Genomic DNA, 20215 nt, shown 5'->3' with positions numbered 1-20215 from the left:
GGGATGAAGAGAAGTTGGAACTCAAAGCTTTAAGAACAACTGTCGAGTACTGTTCTTGCTACTAGGAAATAAGAAACACCGGTAATGGGGTATGGAAAGTTATCTTGCCCTACAGGACAAAAGAGAAGATGGCGACAAGGGAAGGGAGGGATGATAGAAGAGAGGGCAGATTGGTGATAGGGGAAATCAGAATGCTCAGTGTTTTGGGGTGGGGGGAGGGGACAAATGGGGAGAAAATTTGGAACCCAAAATTTTGTGAAAGTGAATGTTAAAAGTTAAATAAATAAATTTAAAAAAAAAAAAAGAATTATTGGCCTGCCAGAAAGCCATGATGAAAAAAAAAAAGCCTGGACAATATCTTCCAGGAAATCATCAAGGAAAGTTGCCCAGAAGTGCTAGATTCAGAGAGCAAAATAGTCATCAAAAGAATCCACCATTCATCTCCTGAAAGGGATCCCAAACTCAAAACCCCAAGAAATATTGTTGCCAAATTCCAGAACTATCAAGTCAAGGAGAAAATACTACAGGGAGCCAGAAAGAAACAATTCAAATATCGAGGAGTTACAGTCAGGATCACACAGGACCTTGCAGCTTCTACTTTAAAAGATCAAAGGAATTGGAATCCAATATTCCATAAGGCAAAGGAGTTGGGACTACAACCAAGGATCAACTACCCAGCAAAGTTCAGCATAACATTTCAGGCAAGGAGAAGGTCATTCAACAAAATAAGAGATTTCCAGACCTTCCTGACAAAAATGCCAGGACTTAATAGACAATTCGATCTTCTAATGCAGGCCTCAAGAGAATCATAAAAAGGTAAACAGCGGGGAAAAAACAAAAACAAAAACTTGTTACTCAATAGGTCAAACTGTTAACCTCCCTATAAGGGAAGATGATACCTGTTAATCTTGAGAATTGTGTATCTATTATGAAATATAAAAGGGATATACATAGAGGGAACAGGTATAAAATAAATGATATCATGTTAAAAATATGATTTAAGTATACGAAGAGATTGTAACAGGAGGTGTGAAAAGGAGGAAGCAGAAAATGGTAAATTACATTACAGGAAGAAGTACAAAATTATAGTAGAGGGAAAGAGGGGAGGGAGATGAACATTGTTTGAGAGGTACTCTCATCTGATTTGTTTCAAGGAGGGAACAATATACTTAAGTAGATAATCCTAACTAGCTCTATAAGCAGTAGGAGGGGAAGAGGGAGGAAAGGGGAGGGAAGGTAAAAGGGAGGCAAGAAGCAATAAGGGTAAAGGGGAGTAAAAGGGAGGGAGGCTAAAAGAAGGAAGGGAAGGCTACAGGAGGAGGTGGTGAAAAGTGAATACTATTCAGGAGGGGAAGGGAGACGGGAGAGCTAAAAGCACAAACAGTGGGAAAGAGGATGGAGGGAAATACATAGATTATAATCATAACTGTGAATGTGAATGGAATGAACTCTCCCATTAAATGGAGATGGATAGCAGAATGGATTAAAAGCCATAATCCAACAATATGTTGTTTACAAGAAACACATTTGAAACGGGAGGATACACACAGGATAAAGGTCAAAGGTTGGAGCAGAATATATTGTGCTTCAGCTCATGTAAGAAAAGCAGGAGTAGCAATCCTAATCTCAGACAAAGCAAAAGCAGAAATAGATCTAATCAAAAGAGATAAGGATGGAAACTATATCCTGCTAAAAGGCACCATAGACAATGAAGCAATATCATTACTAAACATGTATGCTCCAAGTGGGATATCATCCAGATTCTTAGAGGAGAGGTTGGGGATATTGGAGGAAGAAATTGACAACAAAACTGTACTAGTGGGGGACCTCAATCTCCCCCTCTCTGAACTCAATAAATCTAACCTCAAAATGAACAAGAAAGAGGTTACAGAGGTAAATAAAACTCCAGATAAGGTAGATATCATTGATCTCTGGAGAAAATTGAATGGGAATAGAAAGAAATATACCTTTTTCTCAGTAGTACATGGCACACTTACAGAAATTGACCATGTACCAGGACATAAAAACCTCACAATCCAGTGCAGAAAGGCAGAGATAATCAAGGCATCCTTCTCAGATCTTAATGCAATAAAAATTATATGTAATAAAAGGCCATGGAAAGATAAACCAAAAATCAATTGGAAACTAAATAATCTAATCCTAAAGAAAGAGTGGGTTAAAGAAGAAATCATAGAAACAATCAACAACTTCATTCAAGAGAATGACAATAATGAGACAACCTACCAAATCTTATGGGATACTGGAAAAGCAGTTCTTAGGGGAAATTTTATATCTTTGAATGCCTACATAAATAAAATAGAGAAAGAGGAGATCAATGACTTGGGTATGCAGCTGAAAAAACTAGAAAAAGAACAAATTGAAAATCCCCAAGAAAATACCAAATTAGAAATATTGAAAACCAAAGGAGAGATTAATAAAATTTAAATTAAGAAAACTATTGAATTAATAAATAAAACCAATAGTTGGTTTTATGAAAAAACTAATAATATTGATAAACCTTTGGTCAACTTGGTTAAAAAAAAGAAAGAAGAAAATCCAATTACTAATATTAAAAATGAAAGGGGTGAACTCACCTCCAATGAGGAGGAAATTAAAACAATAATTAGAAATTACTTTGCCCAACTTTATGCCCACAAATTCGAAAATCTAAATGAGATGGATGAGTATTTTTAAAAATACAAATTGCTCAGATTAACAGAAGAGGAAGTTGAATACTTATACAACCCCATCTCAGAAAAAAAATTGAAAAAGCCATCAATGAACTCCCTAGAAAAAAATCTCCATGGCCAGATAAATTTACAAGTGAATTCTATCAAACATTTAAAGAACAGTTAATTCCAATACCATATAGACTATTTTTGAAAATTGGGGAAGAAGGAGTCCTCCCAAATTCTTTCTATGATACAAACATGGTTTTGATACCTAAAGCAGGAAGAGACAAAACAGAGAAAGAAAATTATAGACCAATTTCTCTAATGAATATAGATGCAAAAATTTTAAATAAGATTTTAGCAAAACAAATACAGCATCTTATCACGAGAATAATACATTATGATGAGGTAGGATTCATACCAGGAATGCAGGGCTGGTTCAATATTAGGAAAACTATTAGCATTATTGATCATATCAACAACAAAACTAACAAAAACCACATGATTATCTCAATAGATGCAGAAAAAGCTTTCAACAAAATGCAACACCCATTCCTATTAAAAACACTGGAGAACATAGGAATAAAGGGAACTTTCTATAAAATAATAAGCAGTATCTACCTAAAACCTTCAGCAAGCATTATATGCAATGGGGATAAGCTAGATGTATTTCCAATAAGATCAGGGGTGAAACAAGGATGTCCATTATCACCACTATTATTCAATATGGTACTAGAAATGTTAGCTGTAGCAATTAGACAAGATAAAGAAATTGAAGGAATAAGAATAGGCAAAGAAGAAACTAAGTTATCACTCTTTGCAGATGATATGATGATATACTTAGAGAATCCCAGAGACTCAAGTAAAAAACTACTTGAAATAATAAACAACTTTGGCAAAGTTGCAGGTTACAAAATAAACCCGCGCAAATCTTCTGCATTCTTATATATCAGCAACAAAGTTCAACAGCAAGAGATAGAAAGAGAAATCCCATTTAAAACTAGGGGAGACATTATAAAATACTTGGGAGTTTACCTGCCAAAACAAACCCAGGAACTATATGAACACAATTACAAGACACTTTTTGCACAAATAAAGTCAGATTTAAGTAAGTGGAAAAACATCAGTTGCTCATGGGTAGGCCGAGCTAATATAGTAAAAATGACAATTCTACCTGAATTAATTTACTTATTTAGTGCCATACCAATTAAACTATCAGATAATTATTTTCTAGAGCTGGATAAAATAATATCAAAATTCATCTGGAAGAACAAAAGGTCCAGAATATCAAAGGGACTAATGAAAAGAAATTCTATGGAAGGTGGCCTAGCGCTACCAGATCTCAAATCGTACTATAAAGCAGCAGTTATCAAAACCGCTTGGTATTGGCTAAGAAACAGAAGGGTAGACAAGTGGAATAGACTTGGCTCTCAAGACACAGTAGCCAAGGAATATAGCAACCTCCTGTTTGATAAACCCAAGGACCCCAGCTTCTGGGATTAGAACTCACTGTTCAACAAAAACTGCTGGGAAAACTGGGTAACAGTGTGGTGGAAACTAGGCATAGACCCATGCCTGACACCATACACAAGAATAAAGTCCAAATGGGTACATGATCTAGGTATAAAGATTGATACCATGGACAAACTGGAGGAGCAAGGAATAGTGTATTTATCAGATTTATGGAGAAGGGAAGAATTTTTTACTAAAGAAGAGATAGAAAGCATTATGAAATACAAGATGGATAATTTTGATTACATTAAACTTAAAAGTTTTTGCACAAGCAAACCCAATGCAACCAAAATTCGGAGGGATGTAGTAAATTGGGAAAGAATTTTTATAGCTAATCTCGGGGATAAAGGCCTCATTTCTAGAATATATAGAGAACTGACTCAACATACAACTATATAAGTCATTCCCCAGTTGATAAATGGTCAAAGGATATGAACAGGCAAATTTCAGAGGAAGAAATTAAAGATATCTATAATCATATGAAAAAATGCTCTAAATCACTTTTGATTAGAGACATGCAAATCAAAACAACTCTGAGGTACCACATCACACCTATAAGATTGGCAAACATGACAGAACAGGAAAATGATAAATGTTGGAGAGGATGTGGGAGAGTTGGAACACTAATTCATTGTTGGTGGAGCTGCGAGCGCATCCAACCATTCTAGAGAGTGGTTTGGAACTATGCCCAAAGGGCTACAAAAATGTGCATATCCTTTGACCCAGCAATATCGCTACTAGGACTGTATCCCCAAGAGATCATAAAAGTGGGAAAGGGTCCCATATGTACAAAACTATTTATAGCAGCACTCTTTATAGTTGCCAAAAACTGGAAATCATCGTGATGCCCATCAATTGGGGAATGGCTGAATAAATTATGGCATATGGATGTAATGGAGTGCTATTGCGCCATAAGAAATAATGAACAAGAAGACTTCAGAGAAGCCTGGAAGGACTTATATGATCTGATGGTGAGCGAAAGGAGCAGAACCAGGAGAACTTTGTGCACAGCCACGACTACAGTGTGCGAGAGTTTTTTCTGGAAGACTTGGAACTTCGTAATAATGCAAGAACTTAAAAAAAAAAATTCCCAATGGTTTTCTAAGGCAAAATGCCTTCCACATTCAGAGAAAGAACTATGGAATTTATCTGCAGAATGTGGCAGATCATGTCTGTGTGTGTGTGTATTGTGTTTTGATTTGTTATATGATTTATTCCATTTATTTTAGTTTGTCTACATAGTGTGACTATAGTGAAAACATATTCAATAGGAAAGTATATGTAGATCCCATGTAGAATTGTATGCCGTCTTGGGGAGGGAGGGGGTTTCTGGGGGTAGGTGTGGGGGGTTGTAAAAAAATCTAAGTTTTATGGTAATGATTGTAGAGCATTAAAAAAAATAAATTAAATAAAAATAAAAAAATAAATTAAAAAAATAATCTTGTGAAGGGGTTGGATAAGCGGACTTCTAAGGTTCCTTCCAGCTCTAAATTTATGATCTGATAATCCAGTCTATAAATCCTCAGCAAAGAATCCACCCAATTATTTACAGGTCTTTCTCTATTCTTTTAATATTTTGTGGTTGCCAGTATAGCCATCCCTCTGTTACCTATATTTTCATTGGATGACTGGACCAACTTCTTTTTAAGTCAGTACTTGCTTGATGACCCCTATGGGCTGTGTGACCTTGTACAAGTCACTTAAACTTTCTGAGGATACATTTGAATAGGTTGGGATCTCAAGGAACAGGAACTGAGCTTCGAACTACATGAATTTTCAATGATATATATGTCATTGGAGGCACCTACAGAGAAGGATCCAAGGATGCACTTTACTAGCCCCTTAGGTTCCAGCAATTCATCTTGACCTCCAAGAGTCATGTTCTATTTCTGTGACTGTTAGAAAGTTCAACTCTGTTGACCTCAGTTTCTTCATCAACATAAAAGCTATAGACTCGTTCAAAACTTCAGGTTGGTGCCACATGATCCCAGAGGTTAGGGATAGCACAGTTTTACATTCAGAAAGGCAAAGGAAGCTAGAGCTTTTCTCAAATGCATCTCTCTGGGATAAGTAGTGCTCCAACACTTTGAATATATCAGTCATGAGCAAGCTAGATATAGATATACACAAAGGCTAGTACAATTCCTTTGGTATCAGGGACTGCACTTCTGGACTCAGTCATTCTAGCTCTTTTTAACTCTGTGTCCTTGCCTTTCCCCTTCACTGGGGTAAGGGAACCTAACCTTGCCAGATTGCATCAGAGTCTTGCATAGGGATCAGAAATTGCATAGGGATATCATAAGGAAAGTGCTTTGTAAATCTTTAAACATTGTAGAAAAGTGTGATAATAGTGATGGAATGGCAATTATGAGTCTGTCTTTTGTGCCATCTCTTTTGCAAGTCATTAGTGATCACATTTTTGGAGTTAGGAAAACTTCTATTCAAATCCCATCTTGGACACTTACTAGTTGTGTAGCGCTTGGCAAGGCACTTAATTTCCTTGTGCCTCAGTTTCCACATCTGTAAAGAGGGGGTGGGGTAAGCTCAATGGACTCCACAGACCCCTCCTATATCTAAATCTATGATCCTATGATTTTTCCATTCTGAATTTGGGAAGCAGGATCTGATTAAAAATCAAATAATGTTGTCCTGTACTGTTAAGTCCCCATGCAGGGCTCTTTTCTTGATCTGCACAGTGCTCTTCTTTGCTGACAATTACACTGAACAAACTTTGTAAAGGCCCAGAGACTCTGGTTCTCTGGTTCACCAATCGCTGGCTATGCTTGAGATTATATCATGTGAAAAAGCCTTATCAGGCTTCTGAGCAGCTTCATGGTTACAGGCTCACCTCTGCTAATCATTGGTGAGGATTTATTCATTTCAACACTCTCAAGGGATTACTATCCAGGTCAGGGCACAGAACAGTCTACCACTGGAGCTTTAGCCTCCAGATAGATGGCATAGTTCATGATGTAACAGCAAACCCCAGGTAAACATCAGAATTCTGAAATCTGATACAGTAATTGTAAAGCACAGTGGGTAGTGGGTACTAGTTTGCCTGGGCATGTGCTGGACATTCTGAATCCATGCAAGTAAATGTACATCCAATAGATTTGCTCAATGGGGGCAAAAGGGGGTGATGTATCTTGTTATCTCTTCCTATATCTGAAAAGCCTGTTATTGTCAATCTATGAACTAATTCCAGAAAGTTAAGTGCAATACCTAGAGCCAGTTAAGTAGGAGTATTGGCACTTAATGACCCTCAATGAATACCTTTCTAACAAAAAACCTGCTCCCATATCTCTTTGTGGTATACAGATGATCCTGTTTTCTCAAGGGCTATGCCATGACAGATCTACCAAGCTTCTAGCAAGCTGGAAAGACTTTGAACTACTCATGCTCAAAATAATGACCCATAGGAACCAAGAAATCCTTGAGTGCCTTGTGGATCATCCAATATAGATTTCATTTCTTTCAGTATCATTTTAGGACTATATTTAGAGATTTGGTCATCTGGAGATAGACTTTTTGTTAAGTAAATTACCCAGAAAATTCAGTTAATTAGAAAATTCTTTTCTGCAGTTTTTCTGTAAACCAGAGTTTACCGAGCCCTGCCAATATGGGGTCAATATGTAGAAGACAGAGGAGAAATTATAACTCATTCTCCTGCTTTTCCCTGGTAGAACCACATTTTTTATCAAACTATATTGAATCTGAGTTCTTATTTTCCCTTCTTTAGGGTTATGGAGTTATCAAGTATCCAAAGAGTTTCATGTCTCTTTTTCACAGTTACCTCTGCCATACATCAAACAGAACAATGTGCAGCAAAATGTGCAAACTTCAGAATGAAAAGAGATGTAGAATGGAAGTCAGAGTGTGTGGGTTTGAATCTTGACCTGACCAATTACTACCTCTATGATTTCAAGCAAAATGCTCTACATCTCTGGGTCTCAGTTTCCTCATTTGTAAATTTGAGGGTGTTAGATTAGATGACCTCTAATGTACCTTCCATCTCTAAATCAAAGATCGAAAATATTATAATAGGAAACATCTGGTATTTATTGGCTAGTAGAACTCTACGAACTCTGTACTGAGACAAACAACAATTAATGATAATGTAATAGCGATACCCAGTGCCTAGCCTCTTTAGCCATTTCTGTCCACTGGCAGCATGACGTGAAGAAATCATGAGACTTCCTCCACACAAAAATTAGAGAACTGGGGTGAACCGTAAGTCATTCCCTCATCATCTGCCAAGAAATCATCTGTCCTAGGTTAAACCTCTACCATGATGTTCTCAGTGCATAAGACCATTTAACTGAGATTTGAGCAAAATTTCCAAATATTCTTTTTTATACAGGAACACAAAATTTTTTCTGAGGGGTCTCTGTACCATAGGAGATCCCTTTAGATGTCTAAACAAATTTTCTCAGAATCTTTTTTCCAAAGAACACCCCAAACTTCTCCCAGTTGGTCTCTGTTACTGCAAAACTAATATAAACAAAATTAAAACCCACCCAATAGAACAACTAGGCTCAGAAAGATAAAATAGAAAACAAGGGCAAAAAAACCCCGAAGACTAGTGAGGCTCCCACACTTTGGGCTGGTATTTTCAGCTTTTTCTACTAATTTCTAGGTATACTGGCAAACTTACTAGATGAACTTACAAAACAAGGATCGTGTGATAAGGTGAATAGTCTAGGTTTGCAAGTGCAAAAAGAAAAACATGAACATTTCTCAGCTGGGCATCAGCAGTCTAGAGATATGTACTTCACATTTCTCATATTAGAGAAATCAGTATTCATGTAAGATTCAGTGATCGAGAAAATCTCATTATTTAAAAATTCAATTATTCAACAAATGCAAAGTTTACAAAATCACCTCAAATGAAGCTGATTGGAAAGGGAACATGCACCAAAAAAACCAAATGTACGACAGTCTTTTTTTTTAAACTTCTAGAACCAGCCAACTAGGTCTTCCAAAATTTTGAATCCCAATTGGAGAATCTTCCAAGGTATCCCCACAAATGTGAAGGACCTGGTTTTATCCCAGATGAGGTCCCACCTGTAAAGTGGCCTTCACTTCCAGCAACAAGCTCTTTACTATTTCCAAAGGGTTCCCTGAATCTTGGATTGATGTGTCTTTCCACTACTGCTATTAGCTTGAGGCCATACTAGTTATGTTTCCCCTATTGTTAGGGGCCTGTTATTAGTACCCCAATTCCATTTAACCAGTTTAATATCAATTAGCTTTTACAAAACAAACATTGACTTCAAAGATGTAGCAAGAGCAGAGTATAAATATTTCCCCCAATGTGCCTCTGAGACACACTCTTCTATATACTACCTTAGTCTGTGACCCAGAGTAGTCTCAAAACTTAGTTCAGTACCTCCATAGCAAGAGTCCCACTAAGTCCATGTCTAAAGGCAGCCTTGCTACCAGATGAGTACTAGTTTCATCTTTTTCTGACCTGGGTCCAGAAGACAATTACCAAAGCTTACTTGTTCTTTGGGACTATACGGAAGGCTGGCTACAATGTAAGACCTGAGACTCAGGGTCAAGAGCTATGAGAAGCCAGAATGCCCTCATGACAACCATTTGAACTTAGCAGGTTAAGAGGCTCCACTCCCTTTACCTAGAATATAAAACAAACAAAAATAATAACAACAACCACAAAATGAAAAGGAAGAAATAAAAAAAGAAAAATAATAAAAATGTTAAAAGGAAGAAAAAAATAAAAATTAAAACAAAATGGCAGAGCCATACTGACTCAGGAGAAAGAAGGTGTTAAGCCTCTTCTTACCTCATGGTCTCTCCCTGGACTCTGTGAGCAAAAGCGTAACTGAGTTTTACCTGATGTGGATGAAATCAAGAGTGACCCAGATGATTTTAAAGTCTCTGTCAGCCCTCTGACTGTAAGATTATATCATCTCCCCTATCCCTCCAAGAAAGATAAATGGGTTAAAATCTTAGAAAAACCAAGAGCCAAATGGAAAATTAGTGGGAACAGCTGAAAATAATACCCCAAAATGTGGTGTTTTGATTTTTTCTCTGAGGTGAAGACAAATCCTATGTCAAGCTCAAATGATTTTTGGCCCCATTTGAAGAAACTCTTTTACTGCCACAGTTCCTTGAAATTTTCTGCTCTTTCTGTGAGTCACCTCCAAGTGTGCCAACCACATATCCATGCCTTGTTAGTACTTTCTTGGCAAGTAAACCTCTGTACTGCTCAAAGATGAAAACTGAGGCATCAGTAGAACATTGGGGCAGTTGCTGCTTCCCCAAGAGTGAGTTTCAAAAAACTTCACTTGATAAGGCCAGTCAGTCAATAGACATTTATTTAGCTTCCACTACATTCCAAGCCCTGTGCTAGGCACCAGGGACACAGAGAAAGATAGAAGTCCCTGCTCTTATGAAGGAGACAATATGCAAACAACTGTGTACAAACTAGATACAGAAAGGATAAATTGGAGATCAACAGCATAGGAAAGACATTAGAATTAAGAAGGATGGGGAAAGGGTTCTTGTAGAAGATGGGATTTTAGCTGGGTCTTGAAGGAATCAAGTAAAACTAGGAGGTGGAAATAAGGAGGAATAGCATTCCAGGTTTGTAGGACAGCCAATGAAAATGCCTGTTGGAAGATGGAATATTTTGTTCAAATAATAATAATGAAGCCAATCTTACCGGATCTCAGAGCCTTTGATAGTTGTCAGGTGTAAGAAAACTAGAAAACTAATAGGGGAGGGGGAGAGGAGACAGGTTATAAAGGGCTTTGAATATCAAACAGAGGATTTTATATCTGCTCCTTGAGGTATTTGGGATCCTCTGGAGTTTATTAAGTGTGTGTGTGTGTGGGGGGGGGGGGTGTTGACACCATCAGACCTGTACTTTAGGAAGATCACTTTGACAGCTGATTGGAGGATGTACTAGAATGAGAAGGGACTTGTGGCAGGCAGCCCCACCTACAGGCTATTGCAATCATCCAGGACTGAGGTGATGAGGGCCTGGACCAAAGTAGTGGCAGTATCAGAAAAGAGAATGGGGCATAGTCTAGAGATGCTATGAAGGTAAAATTGACAGGCTTTGGCAACAGATTGGATGCAGGGATGAGAGATTGTGAGGAGTCGAGAATTTCTGAGCCTAGTGTCACCTCCTGGGTAACTGGGAAGTAGTAGTGTCCTTGACAGTAAAAGGGAAGTTAGGAGGAAGAGGGAGTTTGGAGGAAAAAAGAATAAGTTCTATCTGGGGCATATTCAGCTTAAAATATCTATAGGACATACAGTTTGAGATGTCCAATAGACAGTTTGAGACTAGAGCTCAGCAGAGAGGTTAGGGCCGGTCAAATAGAAATACAATATTTATATAGATAAGTAAATGTAAGATAATCTGAGGAGGGAGAAAGTACTTTTTAAAAACTAGCAGAGTCAAGAAAAGTATCCCTTAGGAAGCAGTAGCACCTGAGTTGTGCTTTGAAAAATCTAAGCCAGGAGTGGGAAAACTTAAGGCCACACAAGGCCTTCTAAATCCTTAAGTGTGGCCTTTTGACTGAATCCAAATCAGTTGAAAGGCTGCATGTAAGGATTTAGAAGGCTACACGTGGCTTTAAGGCTGCAGGTATACACATTCCAAGAAAGACTGTGTTCCAGGCATAGGGAAAAGTCCATGCAAAAGCAGAGAGGAGGGAGCTAGGATGCCAGATTCAGTAACTGCAAGTGGGTGGATTTGTCTGGCATGTAGAATACATGATGAAGAATAGTGTGAAGTCAATATGGAAGGGCAAACTGGAGCAAGACTATGAAGGGCTTTAAAAGTCAAGTATAAAAGCTTGCATTTTATATGCTAGAGGTAATAGAGAGTCACTGAAAATGTCTGAGTAAGGGAGTGACATGGTCAGATTTATGCTTTCACAATAGTGGTACAGCTAATAAGAGCACAGATTTGCAGTTAGAAGAGACCTCATTAGCCAGAGAATTGAACTCCTCCTTATTTTTTAAATGAGAGAAATGAGGCCCTGAGAGCCTAAAAAGCTTGCTCAGCACCAAGTAGTAAGTAAGTGCCTAAGGCAGAATCTGAACCGGGTCTTTCTGATTCCAACTCCAGTACTCTGACCACTATACTACTCTGCTTCTGCGGTAACTACATGGCATAACTGAGAGTAAAAACAGGAGTCAGAGAAAATAACTAAGATACTATTATAACTAGTTCAAGTAATGAGCATTGGGACCGCAGTGGCTGTAGTATGAATGGAAGGAAGGGGATAAATGAAAGAGATGTTGAGATAGTGGAATATATGAGATTTTGTAAGTAATTGGATCCATGGGATGAATGAGAATGAATAGTTTCTAATAATTCTAAAGCTGTTGAATAATACCTGAAGTAATTGCTTCATAGTTGTTTTGAAGGTAATGGATATAAAAAAAATGACTTTAAAGAGTAATGGAGAATGGAGAATTTCAGGTACTGTTATCACACTCTCTAGCATATAGTAGACACATATTGAATTATTATATTTGATCACTTAATTTTAGGGAATGATTCTTAGTTTTATAGATTTCTGTTAATTTTTTTAGATTTCAGGTGTCATACTTCTGTATCCTAAATGTGCAGCATGGAGTAGTGTCCTATGTGACTCATGGGAGGCAAAAATAGATATCTCTGGCATCTCCTCCCCATTGCCTTCTCCAGGGGAAACTTTGATTCCTACCAGGAAGGGAAAGAAATGGTTAACCCCAGAGGTTCACCATTCTACACTCCTCAGAGAAGGGGTTACCAAGGTATAATTATATCTATATGTCCCCTTAAATATTGTTAGTCTAGACGTGATTTTTAAAGTTCAAGCTAAGCTCTTAATCACTATTTCTTAATGGGGAAAGGGATTTCCAAGATTGATATACAAGACTTGACTCCCTTCCCACCAGATTTCAGTTGCACAATGCATACACAGGGCAAATAGCAAAGAAACTCATTTATCCAAGTTGATAACAAAACAAATTAGAGAAAGTATACGTCGATGAATTTCTACCAGACAACGTGTGTGTTTGGCCTTCGTTGTGGAAGAAGACCATGCCATCAGAGAAATGATGACATGACTTGCACTTGACTTTGTCTTGAGTGAGGGAGGGCTGTGCAGGTCACCAGCCTCACTTCTCCTCCAGAGTCATCTGAATCTAGGGACCAGATATTCATCAGGGTGACGGGAGATGACCCAGGATGAGGCAATTGGGGTTAGGTGACTTGCCCAAGGTCACACAGCTAGTGAGTGTCAAGTGTCTGAGGTGAGATTTGAACTCAGGTCCTCCTGACTCCTGCACTGGTGCTCTATCCACTGCACCACCTAGCTGCCCCTACCAGATAATAGAGAATGAAGAAGCTCTCCCACTAGGAACAAGGTAACTCAGATCAGCCAAGTGGGAGAGTCCCAGATCTCAGCCAAAGGGAAAATTCCTCAAAGTCTCTAGTGTAGTAAACTGTGGCTAATGGAGACTCCCAGCTCTTCTCATTTTGGCTTCTTCCCAGAATCTTTTTCTCCCTTCAGCAACCTAAAGAGAGGGTGGCATCATGCATCTCTCTCAAAGCAGAAACCAGTAGAGACTGAAGAAACCCGATCTCTCTTCTTTCTCATGTGTTAACAAAGAGTTTGAGTAGATCTTTTCCTTACCAAGTGAAAGGTATTAACCTTCACCAATGAAGAGAGAGTTCCATACCAATGTGTTTTATGACTCAGGTTAAACTTTTGTCAGAGATGCTTGATGAAGATTTTTCCTAGTGAGTAACTTTTCTCTTATTAATTTTACAATATTTTATTTTCCCCAATTACATGTTTAAGCAATTTTTTAACATTTGTGTTTTTTTTAATTCTGAGTTCCAATTCCTCCCTCCCATCCTTCCCTTCTCCCCACTCCCTGAGAAAGTAAGTAATCTGATACATGCAATCATTCAAAACATTTCTATATTAGTCATTAATCTGGAAAGAATGAAAAAGGAAGAAAGGAAAGGAAGGAAGGAAGGAAGAAAAGAAAGAAAAAAAGGAAGGAAGGAAGGAAGAAAGAGAAAGAAAGGAAAATAGCATGTTGTTTTCAGACAATATCAGTTCTTTCTCTAGAGGTGAATGTGGGAATCTGTACAAAAGTTTGAAATCACGGTCATGGAACAAAAAACTGTATAACATGTGACTCTAAACCTATTTTTGACTAAATACTTTCCAATTTTCTGAACAGTATTCATTGAATAAAGAGTCTCTCCCCTGGTATTTTGTGTTCTTAGGTTTATCAAACACTGGGTTCTATAGTTTATTCCACTTATTTCTCTTTTCTATTTTTAGACAGTAACAAATAGTTTCAATAGTTATGGTTTTATAATATTGTTTGAACTCTAGCCTCTTTATTTTTTGTTGTTGTTCTTCCTGCTGCTGCTACTACCATGGTTCTTGATTTTTACCTTGGAATTCTTGACCTTTCATTTTTCCATATGCTTTTTGTTCCTCCACAAAGTCCTAATACGACTCCTCCTTATGATCTAGAGATAACCCTGGGATCTTGCCGATAGAGCATGAGCTCTGGCAAATTCTACCATATTAAAAAGGCTTCGTATTGGAAAGGTTTCAGGCTCTTGCAAACAGACTGATTTACTTTCCCAGGACCATCTTAGCTAAGTACCAGGAAGCTGAGTAGTTGGTGATGAATCCTTTGGCTATGTTAACCCAATTTTAAATAATGCAAAATGACTCTCAGCCCATGTGTCCATGTTGTGCTTCTGCAGTGGCAGTGGCAGAAAAGGAAGCAAAGTACACTGACAGTCACACACTTTCAGACTGTAAACGCTAACATGTCTTCTCACATACCCTATATGTGAGATTCTTATCCAATGATGAATAAGAAAATATAATGCTAGAGGAACTAAATCATGTCCAACACAACACTTTTGCTATAAGTGAAACCATAAGGAAGTCACACTTCAGAGGAGGGATGATTCTAAAGTCCTCCCTACAAATAAAGGAACTGGCAGACGTGGTTTTATTTCTACTCAAAGGTAACAAGGAATATAATTTCATTTGACCATATCACATTGTTCATGATTAACACTTTCAAAAAGATTGTGTGAAAATAATTGGAGCTTGCCAACCCAGATCTGTTGCAGAAGATGAAGATGTAGAGAAATTCCAAAAAGAATACAAGATAACTCTCTAAATTAAGTCATTGTGCTTTGATGCTCAGTAACATCAGTGAAAAGTTAGGAATAGGTGAGAAGAATTTTGGACAACATGGTTTGGAAATATGGAAGGAGATGGGAATAGCGAACGGGAGAGGTCAAAGACCTGCAGAATGCACACAAGTCTCATGTCTTCACCCCAGTGAATACTATCTTTGAGAAGACAATCAGTAGGTACTGGACATTGCTTTGAAGAAAACAAAAATCATTGTCATACTCTACATTTTTGAAGCAGGTCTGCCAGAACCAATTCTTATTAATTTAACATTATTTCAAATCTAAGTTTTTCTAGGTTAGAGAGAAATGTCAAACTGATATGGAGATTACACTCCTCTCCCCCATGCCTTTGGACAGCGCTTCACCTAGAGACAATTTGAGATTATAAGAACAGACAACTAGGTAGTGCAGTGGATGGAGTGCTCAGCCTGGAGTGAAAAATGCCTGAGTTCAAATCTAATCTCAGATACTAACTAGCAGCCACAACCACTGGCTCCTCAGTTTCCTCCTCTGTGAAATGGGGATAATAGGAGCATCTACTTCACAGGATTGATTTGAGGATAAAAAGATATGTGTAAAGCACTTAAAACAGGGTCTGGCACACAACAGGTGCTTAAATGTATTTCCTCCAAGGAAAAGGTCACACTATGTAAAAATAAAATTTAGGTTAGCATTTCATAACAAGAGTTGCTTAATTTTCAACTAAAACTAATTCAACAAATTCTTCCTTTGACCACTCCTCCTCAAGGATTGAAAGTGCTTCTCTCCATAATTAATATCTTTATCCTGGAATGGAAAAAAAGACATTCCTCTTAGGTAGGTCATAGCCCAATAAAAGTTAAGTTTGGTTTAAACCCTTGATCCATTTTCTTGGAGGAAGACCTTTTTGTCCTTAATCAATATATTTTTCCTACAGGGAAAAGTCAAGAAAGGAGCTTAGGTTAGAGAGATATTTACTTCTTAGTATTTTCAGTTAAACTTGAAAGTAGGGTTTTTTTAAAAAAAAACATATCTAAATGCTAAATAGCACCATAAAAATTAAATTGACTATATTTTGACCGACAGGAAAAGATTTACAACTGTTGAAATCATTCCTAAAGCAACTATTCCTTTAAAAGCACTGATTTATTAGGGCAAAGATAAGAATTAGTATAAGATCAGAAAAAAGAATAATTTTTTTTAAAAATGATATGTGATTGAAACAACTCAGTTATAACCTATTAAAAGAAGTTTTTGATAACTAAAATGGAAATGGAAAAATGGCAGCATGAAGGATATTGATCATAACTCTCATAGTGTATACAGTAGTTTAACTTCAATAAATCAAGTTGTTATAATATGGATATGGACATGGACTTAAAAGCACTTTTATCACTAAGCCCTTGAGTTACTAAAAAGCTGAGGGAGACATCAAGTAAGGGCAGCACTGGTTTAAAATATAGTTATTTGTAAGATATTATAAAAAAGAATAATAGATTATTAATATTTTGACTCTATAGGACAAAGAAATAGTGAAGAACAAAACTAGTTTTGAAAGAGTTTTATGAGAAACTCAACTAAACAAATCATCCTGAAAGTATTTAAGAATGGAAAATGGAATAAAGATAATAAATAGTAAAAAGCTGAGAAAGAGCTTCTTAGATTTTTTTAATGACAATCTTTTTCACTATCAAGTTCACTAGAGCCACCATATTTGTACTGTAACATCACAAATTCAAATTGGTTCTAAAGAGCATGTGGGGAAAGCATTTAGAGAGAAGAGATTCATGGGCACCAAGGGATCTTTTTTATAAGGTACCTGAAATGGAGGTTATTCCTAAGTCATGGGGGAAAAAAATCTCAGATCTTATTAATATGCCCTCTCCCAAAATAACTAACATCACGTAAAAATCTACCTACTTTCCTATAAATATAAAATTCTTATAAGAATCATATATATATCTGTACATATATACACAGACATGTATGCATATATACATGCATACCTGTGCATATATATATATATATATATATATATATATATATATATATATATATATATATATATATATATATATATATATATATATGTGAAGATCTTCCTTGATCAGCTTATTGGTAGGGAATAGACAAGCTTTTGTCACTAATATTACACAGTGGACTCCATCTTTGCTGCTCCACAAATGACTGAGCAATCTAGAGAATAGTTTTATTGTGCTGTTTGTTGGTTATAAAAAATAATTTTTGATAGACCAAAAAAGCTTATTTAACAGCACTATTACAATAAGATATCTCCTGTATATACGTTAAGATAATTCAAGATTCCTTGATGGATATAATAACAGAGATAATCTTGTTTATCAATTCCCTGATCCATAGACATTAGGTGAGGCATAAAAGAGAGTTGTATTGTCACCAAAGGTTTTTTACTACTATGATGAAAATTAAGCAGACAACTCAAGGTGAAGAACGATATTCTATGGATAATGAGGGACTGCAGGTGCTCCCCTTTGTGGATATCAACCTGCTGGTTCCATCAACCCTGGAACATCGCAGAGCCTCCAGCACATTTGGAAAGGAAAACCATTTCCTTTCATTCTCTTTAGCATTAATTACTAGCCTAAACTCATTCTGGACTTCAGTGTTATTGTCAAAATTCTTAGAGGACTTTTCTAATCATTAGCCATAAGATACTTCTCTATACATCTTTTAAAAATCTAAGCTGACTGAGGAATTTTGGGTATATTTACTTTATTCACATATGACAACTCCCCTTTTTTCTATTCAGTTCTATCTGAGCCTTCAGAATTTCAATCTTAAGAATTTTACATCATTCTAAAGCTGATTTTTCTCTGAAAATAATGGATCCTATTTATCCTTTCTCTGAATTCTTTGAAATATTTACCAATTGAATTCCAGGATAGATGTCAAACTGTTATAGGTCCTCCCCCAACTTGCCCTACTCACATTGAACTGGTAGGTTGGATCCTCAGAAAGCAGTTGGGTACTCTTCCTCTCAACGTATTAGGGGTAGCCCTGGGAGATTGTAACTTCTTGAACCCATATCCAGTGTGCTCCCTAATATCAGTCAGTTAGGTGATATCAATAAAGCGTACTTACTGAAACAAAAAGATACGTGCTGAAAAGATATAGCAAGGACAAAAGCTTTAAAAATATTTCTCCCTACCTGGAGGCACATTTCTACCACCACCACCAGCACCCTACCCCACTCCCACACAGAGTTTGCTACAAGGAGTGTAGGACCTCATGAAAGTACTCTCTTCAAAGGTATGAATAATTTCTTAATTGTCAATTCTGAAGGTCTTTTTTTCAGTTTTAATCCTTTTTGATCTATCTACTTCCCATTACACTGTTGACTACCTTTTCCTCCTGATAACCCTTTCTTCTCTGGGTTTTAATGACACTACTCTCTCGGTTTGCTTCTTACCACTCTGATCAATCTTCAGACTCTTTTAATAACTCATTATCCATGTCAGAGATGTCGAACTCAGTCCATGGGTTGCGTGCCACCAAGCAAATCTCAAGTGCAGCCGAACCAGTTTAAAATGTAATTAGTAAACGTTTAACAAAACAAAAATACAACATAGATGATATTAATTTGTGGATTTCCAATTCAATATGCTGCCAGCAAGAATTTGTTTCTATTTGAATTTGACACCAAAGATCCATATCAAGCCCCTTAATTGTGATTATTCCCCAAAGTTCTGTCCCACTCCTGCTACGCTATCTTTCTTGATCAGTTTTATCAGTGCCTATGGATTTAACTATCAGTTTTATGTATCTGTAACTTAACTTTACAAGTCTAGACTCAATATGCCCCCTGGATTCCAATCCTGTATCACCAATTTTTATTAGACATTTCAAATTGAGTGTCCCAGAGAAATTTTAAATTCAACATCTCTAAAATTGAACTCAATCTTTCTTCCCTTTCTTCTTCCAAACTTTCCAGTTTTCTCAAAGGGACTGCCACCCTTCCAGTGTCTTAAGTTCCTAATCTCACCATCATCCACAGTCCTTCACTGTTTTTCACTCCACATACAAAAGTAGTTAAATCTTGAAGTTCTACCATAAACATCTCTCTTGCATTGTACCCTTTCTCCTCACCAGCATAACTTCCACTTTAATTCAGGTTCTCATCATCTCTTGCCTAGATACTTGCAACAGCCCACTTCAGGGGTGGGGAACCTGCTGCCTCGAGGCCACATGTGGCCCTCTGGGTCCTCAAGTGTGGCCCTTTAACTGAATCCAGACTTCACAGAACACTTGAATTGGTCTCCCTTTCTCAAGTTTCTCACTTCTTATGACTTTAATCCAGTTTATACACTACTGCCAAAATAATTTTTCTTGAGTGCACATTTACCATGTAACTTTCCTATCCAATTAACTCAGAGAGCTTCTTTTTACCTCTCAGATAAAACACAAAACTCCTCTACTTAGCTTTTAAACCTGTTCCCAATCTACTTTTCTAGCCTCATTAAAAACTGGCCTTCTCTCTCTCTGTTCCTTACTCCTGGCACTCCACATCCCATTTCTGTGCTTTTGCTTTGGTCTTTCCCAATAACTGGAAAGCACTGTTTCTTACCTCTGTCTCACAGAGTCCTTCTTTTCCTTTAATATCTAGCGAGGGAGCCATCTTCTATGCAAAGCTGTTCGTGAACCCTTCAATTATTGGTGCCCTCCATCCCAGACTACCTGGTACTAAACTACTTTGTGTGTGGGGGTATATACATGTGTGTAGATTCCTAGGTACATATATGTGTATGTATATACACATATATGTATACCTGTATTTATATGTACATATATATACATATATGTATAAATA

Source organism: Notamacropus eugenii, chromosome 1, assembly GCF_028372415.1.
Source record: "Notamacropus eugenii isolate mMacEug1 chromosome 1, mMacEug1.pri_v2, whole genome shotgun sequence".
Lineage (NCBI taxonomy): Eukaryota > Metazoa > Chordata > Mammalia > Diprotodontia > Macropodidae > Notamacropus > Notamacropus eugenii.
This window is presented reverse-complemented; position numbering follows the sequence as displayed.